Here is a 12,191-nt window from a genome sequence, read left to right as displayed (position 1 = left end):
TAGTATAAATTGACGTTTCCGTACAATATAGTACTACTGATGGCGATACATTTTACGTCCACTATTAATGTTTTATTTAACTCATTGAATGCTCCCGTGTGTCACTATAGGGGGTGATTATTTTTAATTTCCCGGAATTTTCAAATATTGCCTGTTGCAAATACTATAATTCTTGTCCTTGAACTGGATTATTTGAAGAGGTGCGCATTACTAGCACGATAAATAGAAACACATATCCAACTAATTAACAAAATGCCCTTATCAACTTCTTAATTAATTGCTTTAGGGCAAATATTGCAATTTTCGAATTGTAGCCGGTGAGGTTGAAAGACGTATCCACTTGAAATGAATCTCCAGGATGGCACTAGTTTCGAGATATTATTACCCAAAGTGCAGACCGAAATACATGGGCGTTCCAGTTACTTTTGTGCTTGAATGCATACACGAGCATTTTGGGAAAAGCATTAGCGGGAAAAGAGTACATTTTTACGGCGAGTTTGATGATGGCGCATATTTCCAAACTGGTATCATTCTGGAAATTCATTTTAAGTGCATACGCCTTGCAAACTCACCGGCTACAATTCGTAAATTGCAGTATGTGCCGTAAAGTAATTAATTAAGAAACTAAGTAGTGATTTTATTAATTATTTGATTATGTGTTTCAATTTCTCGTGCAAGCAATGTCGCTTCTAAACAATACATCTGAAGTACTAAGTATTAGGTTATCTGCAACAGGCGATTTTTCAAAATTCCGGGAAACTTAAAAATAATCACCCCATATATTCGCGATTGTTGTCACTGTCCTTTGCCTGGCCTGCCCTGGCCTGCCCTGCCTTGTACTGCCTTGGACTGCCTTGACCTGTATTGCCCTGTCTTACCCTGCCTTACCCTGACTTTAATTGAAGCCTTGGAACTTTACGCCGAAATTGCAATGTATGGATGCCACGTGATTGAATGAGAGCTGTGGATGAATCGGTTTTGTGTCACATACAAAAAATAAACCTCACGGCTTTCCGCTGAACCATGTCAAGTGTATTATTATTTTCATTAATGTGACGATCTCAGACGGTGCAGTCATATTCCATTTGGGCCTAATGAGTGATTGCTATGCATGAAATTAGGTTTCGGGAGGCGCTTGTTTCTGTGCCAATGCACACCTTCGTACGCATTTTTTTTTCTTTTTTGCTATGAATGCGAGTAATGGTTATCAAGACGACGAGAATGCGAGTAATGGTTATCAAGACTTAGCATCAGGCCTCCTGACATGTTCGCGCGAAATTAGGAATTGTATTCCTAAGTCACCTAAGAAATAACGCATAATATTGATTTCGGTCATGTCCCTTTACTATCGGCATACGAAGACGGGAGGCTTTCCTTTCGGACAGCTTTAGGGACGTTAGATGACTGCCCTCTTACAGAAGAAAAGATACTGGGACTGTTCCATAAGCCGTTTGCAAAGAGCAAAGCCACAAAAGCACTGCATCGTTTCTTGAGATGCACCGGCCTATGGCATAACCACATGTGATGTACTGAACGATGAACACCTGATTGCGTGTGTGTCCATGCATCCTGTGAACGTCTCTCCTTCTATGCTTTAATTCCACATTCCCCCTTCACATTGCAGGCTAGCTAACCGGACTCAGCTCGGTTAACCTCCATGCCTGTTCGGACTTGATCACTTCTGTCTCTCTCTGTCTTAGTGTATTGCCGCTCAAGTTACTGTCTCTATATTTTTAAGTGCACAAATTTCTGTGAGCTAGTCTTCCGTTTCCTGTGAATGTACCTGTGTGTTAAGCTTGCTGATAGGATCAATGTTTATGCTTTTTGCCTGTAATTGTTATTCTGCCTTTTTGAGAGGCTTTCTGCTTCATTGTGGTTTGGAGTATCTAGTTTTCGTGCTCTCTACCACTATGTGAGCACGGAAAGGTGAACTCTAAATAAAATAAAACAAGTTAAAATGTTCTAAACTAAAATAAAATACATAAGCAACTAAGTAGATAGATAGATATTTAGATATATAAATAAATACATAAATAAATAAAACGTACTAAACGTTCGTGTGATGTTTGATGAAAACATACTATTTCTCTGCCCGCGTTCTTTCTTTTCCATAAATATCTGTGATAGGAGTCTATTATCAGTCGCAGCGCGGTCCAGATTTCTTGACATTTGTATTGTTTATATAGGGGCATTACGTGACTAAGCGAAAAAAAGTAATCCTACGTAGATATGCTCAATAAGCTGAAGCGTTGGCTGTTTGTCAGATAGCTAAATTTGATAATGTCCAACGTTGTAGCTTGCGTTAGCCTGAGTACTAGCGAAAAAGTACCGAACTGAGTGTACTTCAGGACCTATTCATGCTTTAAGGTAGTCTGTCTTTCTAGTTAAGGAATCACAGTTAATGTCGTTCTGGCTTTGATTGCTCCTTAAGGCAATCCTCAGTTAAGTCTATTTTCAGTATTTAAGATGTCATGAAGCAGGGTTTCTTCAGACGAGTGAATTTATTTACACACAGCAATGGTCAAGTCATATTAGTACTTCGACTTCGAGTTGCTAGTTGTGCACCAACTTACATATATATTACTTTTCAAAAAAAATTGCAGTATCCTTACTACGCCAATATTATAAGTCGACGTTCGCTTTATTCTTTTCCAGACCACTACTTTTCTTTGAAGTGCTTCATTGGACCTTCCTGATGGCCTACAGGGCCTACGTCTCGATCGAGGTTTCTATACAGCTGCGCTTGACGAGATGGCTTTCAGAAGGCCTACAACCAGTGAAAATTCTTGCATAAAGAAGCAACGAACTGAAGTTAATAAAAGCAATGTGGATGTATTCAGATATCAATACTGAAGACATCAGTCTTACCCGTCAGTAATCAGTGAAAAGATGGTTGGCCGCGATCTCATGTATGTCATGCACTAATTGTTATCCGGTATGGACACATCGGTCTTGATATGTGTTCTGGGATTTAGTTTTCAGGAGATGATAATAAAGGAAGGAATTTATATGGTTGTCAGCGAAATGGTGGTGATGACATGTCTGATTCTGTAAAAAAGAAAAAAAGAATATTTTTTCTTGTGAGTGAGTAGGTCGACCTATGATCACAGTGGAGGCTGCCATCTTGCCCGCTTGCTTGTGCCTCAAATAATTCTCTCACCGAGTGGAGGAATGGCAAGAAGCCAGCGGTTTTCGGACGTGGGGCGGTTGGCACCAAAGTGCACAAAATGGAAGGCGACAAGTCGACTACCACAGTTATAGAGCTTTTTGCATGCCACAACTACCTCATACGCTGGTCCTTTCCCCGTTATTTAGTTATCCATACTGTGTTGTTGTGGCGTAGAGCGTTACAGCAGCAGTCGTTGCATATACGACGAACCAATAATAAGGTCATCGTAATCAATAATTACGACATATTCATAAAATACCCCCCCCCCCCCCCTAAAAATACATCTCATTTACACTAAAAAACGAAAAGTGCCTTTCTCTTTCTTTTTTTTCTACTTATACACAGCACTAATGCGACAGATGCTAGAGCACCGAGTTGATTTTAACATCAGAATGAGTGCGAAGTTAGATCATGGTCTAGAGCAGACTGCTGATATAAGCTTTGGTGTAGAGAAATACAAATTGCAGATGATATTTGACAAAATTTAATATCACGAGGTAATTATTACAATCGTAATTACAGTAGCTAAAAGGCCGATTTAGACCCCTTTGGTGAACTGAAACGCGGTCATTCAGATTGTGGCTTGCAGCGCAGCAGTAATTTTCAGCGCTCTGCTCAGGATGACAGTCTTCATGGCCTTAGAGGTCAGCCAGCGAAGTGTCGTCATCATTATGATCATCGTCATGGCGCGCCGTCGTCATTGTCATGCCCCCGTCGACCCTGCCATGCTATCGCTGTCATCATGGCGCGGAGGAAGTAGAGTAAGCACCGGTCCTTCCCTTATTCTATCAATCCCAGCGTTCAGCGGATCATCAAAACTGCGCATCAACGAATTGAAGCTAGTCAGCCAAGCGCAATATTTTATTGGTATCAAGCTGCCTGGTATTCTACCATGCCCCAGTAGCTCTCCTTTTGTTAAATATTAAAGGAAGAGGACGACGACGGGGACTAGCGCGCTCAGCGCAAGCTGCTCGCTAGGGATCTCGCACTTCTGGACTGATCCGAATGGCCAGGATGGACGTGTTGCTACTGTCCTTTGGGCAATACACTTCCCCTTTCCCGCCATTCTATGACGAAGACTCCTTTGTTTTACACCTTTAATGCATCTTTCCACCTTGCCGAGGGCAACAACCATCGTATAAGCTGAACCGACGTTATTTGGCCAGACACATAAAACGAAGTCGTATTTGGGAATGCAAGTGCAGGTATTACAACTAAAACATATTGATTCATTATTCATGGGGTTTTACGTCCATGTGCGTCATGAGGGCTATGAAAGACGTCGTATAAGAGGAGGGGTGGGTTCCGCATAAATTTTACTACCTACCTGGGGATCTTTAACGAGCCCCAAAAGTAACCACTAAAACTAAACAATACCTGTTCGTTGACTGCGAAAGCTCGTTACATTGTAAAAAGCGCCGCCAAATCCCAGAGTTGGGCTGTCCGCTGCCATTGCCAATACACACTGGCAACTATACATTCACACACTATAGACATTTCAACACTGGCGTACGGCTTTTCTTTCTTCCTTCCTTGATTTCTTTCTTTTTTTCTGCTTTTTCTCATTTGTGTTTGTCGTTCGTGGCTGAGGTCTGTGGTTTGTGCGTCACTCACTGGAGTTTGACGTAGGTGGCCGATATGTTCAACACCGAATTTCACGGTTCGAGAAGCTATGGGCTGTTGCTTCGCATTCGATCTTACAAAACGAAACGGGTTTTTTTCTTTCAACGCCCCGTAAAGTTAGCTCTGGCGAAACGACGCCGCCTTTGGGATAGGAAAATAATGTCATCGCTTGGAACCGCGTGCCAATGGCCGACTGTGCGGGACGTTTCTCAAGCAACGCCAACAGTGGCGGAGACTGTGTCAGGCTGCAAAACACCATGCACATACGTAAAATACTCCCAGTGATACGGACGTCCGCATTATCGGTAGGACGCTTTACAGCTCGCAGTGACCACAACATTCCTGAGAAGATCCTCAGCTTTGATTTTCGTTCCGGCAATGTTACGCAATCGAGATAAGCGCCAGGAAAACAAAATAGAGAAAGGGGTTAGACGACGAAGAGCTATAGTTTGTGTGCCAATGTCTATGTCCTGATTTTGTGGTACTTATACCGTTCGTGCAGTCCCAGCGGTATATGAAAATGTGCTATATCCTGCGGTCATAAGCTCCGTTTCGTTTGGCGGATCCCCCGCAGGGGCGTCTGCGTAAGCAGGCGTTTGGTGTGTGGCGACACCACGTACCCGAGCACGTGGGGGTTGGCCCCTTACGCGTGTAGCCGTGCTTGACTTAGCCGTGTCCGGGAAAAGAGGATCCTGGGGGTTAAGCTGATGCTGGGTGTTTGGACCTTTAAGGCCCCCTGAGGCAACACACCCCTTTGGCCTTGGCTTCACGTAGGCGGCACCCGTGGGCTGACCCACCCTGGAGAAATTGGCGGTCGCCTTTTCCTATCTGCCTCTCCAACCTTTTGCTTTCCTATCTCCTTTCTTTTACTCTCCTATCATCTCTTCTCTTCCGTCACTTCCTAATTTTCATAGGCGGCTTGGGTTAACCTTGTGTATGTGCCCTCTCTTGGGTATCTTATATTGGGTTATAGCAGCAATGCACGGCTGGCGTCTGCAGCCGTTTACACGTTAAGTGCTGCAGCGTCCCCTAGTTGGGCTCCGTGATGGGTGGCCGCCATTGCCGCCGAAATAAACCAAACTAATATGGGAACGCCTGCATTAAAATTCCCCGTTTACTTGATCGTCACCCTCACAAGAGGGGACGCACCGATGAAATCTTAAACCTATTCAGACCGAAATAAATTTTCCCCCGATTCCAAGTTGTGCACTGAGAAAAAACTGAAAAACCAGCTAGAACCGTATCTCCTTTTCTTGTTACAAAAGGCGTGACTGAAGCCCTTGGCCCAGGTTATAAGATGACCAAAATGGCGAGTGGGGACCTCCTGCTTGAAATCTGTGATAAAGCGCAGCACAATAAATTAAACAAGCTTGTGGCATTTGGAGACATACCTGTTACCGATTCACCTCATCGGTCTATGAACACAGCACGCGGAGCAGTATCTGATGCAGATCTCATAGAATTGTCCGAAACCGAACTATTGGAAGGCTGTAAAGAACAAAATGTAACAAACTTACAGCGCATCATCATCAGAAGAGACAATACAGAAATTCCCACAAAACACCTCATCCTGACTTTTGCCACTTGCGATCTGCCACAAACCATAGAAACCGGATATACAAAGATAGCTGTCAGGCCATACATACCTAATCCAAGAAGATGCTTCCAATGCCGAAGATTTGGCCACGGCTGGCAGAGCTGCCGTGGTAGACTCACATGTGCGAAATGTGGAGTGCAAGGTCATGCCTCAGACAACTGTGAAGGGACACCTCACTGTGTAAAGTGTGATGGTGAGCATCAAGCTTACTCCCGATCTTGTCCGAACTGGAAAAAAGAAAAAGAAATCTAAAAGTCCGCGAGAATATGTCCTTCAAGGAAGCACGTAAAAGGTGCTTGCCATTCCACAGTGCAACGTATGCCGATGTGGCGAGTCAGGGGGCAGCGTCGCACCGGCCTCCGCCACCTGACCGGCCCGCGCACAGCGCGCCGTTGGCTGTGGCGCCCTCCACCCCCGTGGTGGCTGCAGTCAAGTCTGCACCACCCACCCAGCCACAGAGACCGGCTAACCCAGGAACGTCGGGTCTCAAGACCACGCCCCACCAGGCGATGTCTGAAAAACGAACTAGCAGCCCGCACGTGCGGGCATCCAGTGCCTCCCAGGAGGCAATGGACACAAGACCGGCACCTTTGGTGCCCAAAAACCGGCGTGGCTCTCTCGAGCGCGCTAAAACAAACAAAAAACCCATAACGGGGCCAAACGACGGTCCTGTTACTTAAGACGCTACACACCTGAACACAGAACGCTTCTCCCTTCAACAAGATGGCGGTACAAATTATTCATTGGAATGCCCGTGGCATTCTCAACAACTTGGACGACATCAAGGATATAATACAAGAATTTAATCCTAGGCTGTTCTGTGTTCAAGAAACACTTGAAAACATCAAACGCAAATTTCCTAACACACTATATATTATTCCGCAAAGATCGCGATGATGGCCACACCGCGTCTGACGGCGTGGCCATTATAGCCCAGAGGTCACTTGCTTGCCAACACCTCCACCTTCAAACAAATATAGAGGCAGTAGCAGTTAGGGCAATACAGTTTGACAGGTTGGTGACAGTGTGTTCATTGTACGTACCACCTGAACATCGTTTGCAACTTAGAGAACTGAAAGCACTTGTCAATCAGCTCCCTGAACCATTCATTTTAACCGGCGATCTGAAAGCCCATATTATGCTGTGGGGGGACTCGCGCTGCGATGCAAGAGGGCGTACCGTAGAAGACTTACTTTTGTGTTCTGGTGCAGTTCTGCTGAATAAACAAGAACCCACCTTCTATAGCGCCACACATGACATACCCTTCAATAGACTTAACCATAGCTTCTCCAACTCTAATGCCATACCTTGATCATAAAAAAACCTTATGGAAGTGACCACTTCCCTATTGTTTTAAATTTAACAAAACCACCTGGCTGCCCTCCACAGGTTCCCCGATGGAAAACTGACTCGTCAAACTGGGAACTGTTTCAAAAGATTACGCACTTGCAGTAGGATGATTTGGTTTCTTTTAATATAGATGAAGCTGTGGCATATTTGACAGGTTTTATCATTGACGCCGCTGAAAAATGCACAAAACAATCTAACGGACTTGCTAATAAGCGTCGCGTACCTTGGTGGAACGATGAATGTAAAGAGGCACGGAAAAAAACAAAATAAAGCTTGGGGCCTGCTCCGCGACTTTCCAACTGCGAAGAATCTCATTAATTTCAAGCCTGCAAAATCACAGGGCAGGAGAATACGTCGACGTGCTAAGCGGGATAGTTGGGAAAGGTACATATGTAGTATCAATTCTTACAAGGATGAGAGTAAGGTGTGGAACATGGTGAACAAATTGAAAGGCCGGGTAACACAACCACTTCCCTTACTAAACACTCAAGGTGACAGCATGAAAGATCAGGCCGATATCCTGGGCGAGCATTTTGAAAGCATTTCTAGTACATCCCACTATGAGCCAACTTTCTTAAAGTTCAAGGAACACGCAGAGCGGGAGTGCCTCAAACGAAAGTGCGCAACAGAAGTATCTTACAACCAGTCCGTTTAGTCTCGCTAAACTCAAGGCTTCTCTAAGTTCTTGCAGCAACTCAGCACCAGGTGGTGACCGCATAATATATGAAATGATCAAGAACCTGCACTCAGAAACCTTAAACACGCTTCTGTCTCTTTACAATACCATGTGGGCATCTGGACATATTCCGTCTTCATCGAAAGAAGCCATCATCATCCCAATTTATAAACAAGGCAAGGATCCCGCGTAGCCAGCAGCTATAGGCCAATAGCACTAACAAGCTGTATATGCAAGTTATATGAAAAATTGGTTAACCGGCGTCTAATATATTTCCTGGAAAGCAACCGTCTACTTGACCCCCTCCACTATGGTTTCGGGGAAGGTAGGTCAGCAATAGACCACCTTGCTCACATTGAGGCAAACATTAGAGATGCTTAGATAGACAAACAATTATTTCTCTCTGTATTTCTCGACTTGGAGAAAGCCTATGACACAACATGGTGATTCTGAATCCTCCGAGACCTATCTGTGATGGGTGTACGCGGTAACATGTTAAACATGATAGAAAGCTACTTGTCTAACCGCACGTTCCGCGTTAGAGTAGGCAATGCCCTGTCCAGAAGTTTCACTCAAAATACTGGTGTGCCACAAGGGGGCGTTCTTAGTTGCACCTCTTCATTGTGAAAATGAATTCCCTTCACAAGGCCATTCCGTCCTCTATGTTTTATTCAATATATGTCGATGATGTGCAGATAGGATTCAAGTCTTGTAACCTTGCAATATGCGAGCGTCAGGTCCAGCTTGGACTGAACAAAGTGTCAAAATGGGCAAATGAAAATGGTTTAAAGCTAAACCCCCTCAAAAGCTCCTGTGTACTTTTCTCAAGAAAGAGAGGCTTAATACAAGATCCTGATATTATGCTCCACGGACAACACATACCAGTCAACACTGAACATAAATTTTTAGGTATTATACTCGACTGAAAACTGACTTTCATTCCTCACATCAAGTATATTGTCGCGAGAGGAAAAGGCAGGCAGTCAGTTCCGAGCGAACGGCTGTTTACTGTTTTGGCAGCAGCAGCCAACAACACTTCTTCATCCTCGTTCTCTAGCGTTACTAACGCGTGGCATTACCCCTCCCTCCAAAAAAAAGAGGCATCGTCTCGATGCCGCTGCACGAAAGAACAGTGAAAGTTAAGCCACGAAAGTGAGTGACGGGTTAAATACCACAGGGATAAAATAAAAGAAATGAAAAAGACAACGGACGTGAGCACAGGCACCGCACCACAAAGTTTGTGAACTGGCGTCAGCGCGAGTGGTAGGGCTTCATCCTGGAGACGTGAACAATGTCGGAGGAGCGTGGTCTACGCGATTGGTGCGATGATTCTGCTGGGACAACTTCGTAGTTGACTTGTCTTATGCGATGAAGAACTATGTAGGGCCCAAATTAACGGCGCAATAATTTTTCTGAGCGGCCTCGTAGACGTATAGCGGTCCAAATCCACACGAGATCTCCTGGCTTGTACGTTACGACTCGGTGGCGTATGTTGTATCGACGAGCGTCTTGACTTTGCCGAGATAGAATTCGTTGCCGTGCAAGCTGCAGCGCTACTTCAGCACGCTGAACAAAAGCGTCTGTATCTGGGGCGGTCGTATCAGATGAAGTTGGTAGAAGCATCACGTCGAGCATAGTGACGACGTCGCGTCCGTAGACCAGACGAAAAGGAGGAAACCCGGTGGTTTCTTGAAGCGCAGTGTTATACGCAAATGTCACATACGGGAGCAGTTCGTCCCAATTCTTGTGATCCGTGGCGACATACATGGCAAGCATATCTGCAATCGTTTTGTTGAGACGCTCAGTTAACCCATTCGTCTGTGGGTGATACGCAGTTGCCGTACGGTGCGTTGTACCACTCAGCTGCAGAATATCTCTGACCAACTGCGCGGTGAAAGCCGTACCACGGTCTGTGATGACGACAGCTGGAGCACCATATCGCAGGATGATAGTTTTGACGAAGAAGTTGGCCACATCCGAAGCAGTAGCTCGTTGAACGGCTTGGGTTTCGCAATATCTGGTCAAGGAATCGGTGGCGACAACAATTCAGCGGTTATCAGCTGAAGACTTGGGAAACGGGCCGAGTAAATCCATCCCGACCTGTTCAAAAGGTGAGCAAGGAGGTCGTACAGGCTGAAGCAGACCGGCTGGTGTCATTGGTGGAACTTTGCGACGTTGGCAATCACGACAAGTTCGGACGTACTGCTTCACGCTTTTTGTGAGTTTTCGCCAGTAGTACTTCTTCTTGATCCTTGCCCGAGTACGCGTGAAACCAAGATGCCCGGACGGGGGTTCGTCGTGGCATGCACGTAAAATGTCGTCGCGGAGAGAAGCGGTAACAACGAGTAGAAAAACGGTTTCCGTGGGATGAAAGTTCCGCTTGTAGAGGATGTCGCTGCGTAGGCAGAAAGAGGACACGTGACGCGCGAACTGCCGCGGGGGTTGTTGGCGGCGTCGTTCAAGGTATTCAATCAGGGGTTGCAGCTCTGAATCCTGGCGTTGCTGTTGAGCTAGGTTTGGAGATGGAAGACTACAAAGAAAACCGCAGTCCTCGTCAGTATCTGTTGGTGCGTGTTCGACGGGGGCGTGGGAGAGACAATCGGCGTGGGTGTTTTTCTGACCAGACTTATAGACAATTGTTATGTCAAATTCCTGTAGCCGAAGGTTCCATCTTGCGAGACGTCCCGAAGGATGCTTGAGATTCGCCAGCCAACAGAGATAGTGGTGATCGCTGACGACTCGGAAGGCGCGTCCGTACAAGTATGGCCGGAACTTCTGGATAGCCCACACGACCGCCAGACATTCTTTTTCAGTTGCTGAGTAGTTTTTTTCAGCAGCAGACAACGTGCGGCTGGCATAGGCAATAACGCACTCAACACCAGCTTGAAATTGTATGAGTGTGGCTCCGAGACCAACGTTGCTAGCATCAGTATGCACTTCTGTGTCGGCCTCTGTGTTAAAATGACCAAGGATCGGTGGTGTCTGTAACGTCGTTGAAGGTCGTGGAAAGCATCGGATTGAGCCGGGCCCCAAATAAATGTCACGTCGTTCTTGATGAGTCGTTGCAAAGGTTCGGCAATCTCAGAAAAATTTGGCACAAAACGGCGGTAATAAGCACAAAGCCCTAGAAATCGGCGTACATCGTGCTTTGTCTTCGGTATCGGGAACAAACGAACTGCCGTGGCTTTGTCAGGGTCAGGGAGAATACCGGTGTTGCTGACAATATGACCCAGAAATTTAAGCTCCTCGTATCGGAAGTGACATTTTTCGGGCTTCAGAGACAGGCCGGCGGTGCGGATGGCTTGAAGAACAGCCTCAAGCCTCTCGATGTGCTGCTCAAACGTGGTTGAAAAAACAACTACATCGTCTAAGTAGACTAAACACGAGTGCCACTTGAGGTCAGATAAAACTGTGTCCATCATGCGTTGCAATGTGGCCGGAGCGGAGCACAGTCCAAAATGGAGGACCTTAAATTCATAGAGGCCGTCCGGTGTTATAAACGCCGTTTTTTCCCCGGTCCCGTTGGTCAACTTCAATCTGCCAGTACCCGCTACGGAGATCCATTGAAGAAAAGTAACGGGCATGCCGCAGACGATCCAAGGAGTCGTCAATCCGAGGAAGTGGATAAACGTCCTTTTTCGTGATCTTGTTCAGTTTGCGATAATCTACACAGAATCGTAGTGAACCGTCTTTCTTCTTAACTAGTACAACAGGTGATGCCCAAGGACTTGTCGATGGTTGAATGACATCATCATCCAGCATTTGCTTAACTTGAT

Source organism: Dermacentor silvarum, chromosome 1, assembly GCF_013339745.2.
Source record: "Dermacentor silvarum isolate Dsil-2018 chromosome 1, BIME_Dsil_1.4, whole genome shotgun sequence".
Lineage (NCBI taxonomy): Eukaryota > Metazoa > Arthropoda > Arachnida > Ixodida > Ixodidae > Dermacentor > Dermacentor silvarum.
Note: the sequence above shows the minus strand (reverse complement) of the source record.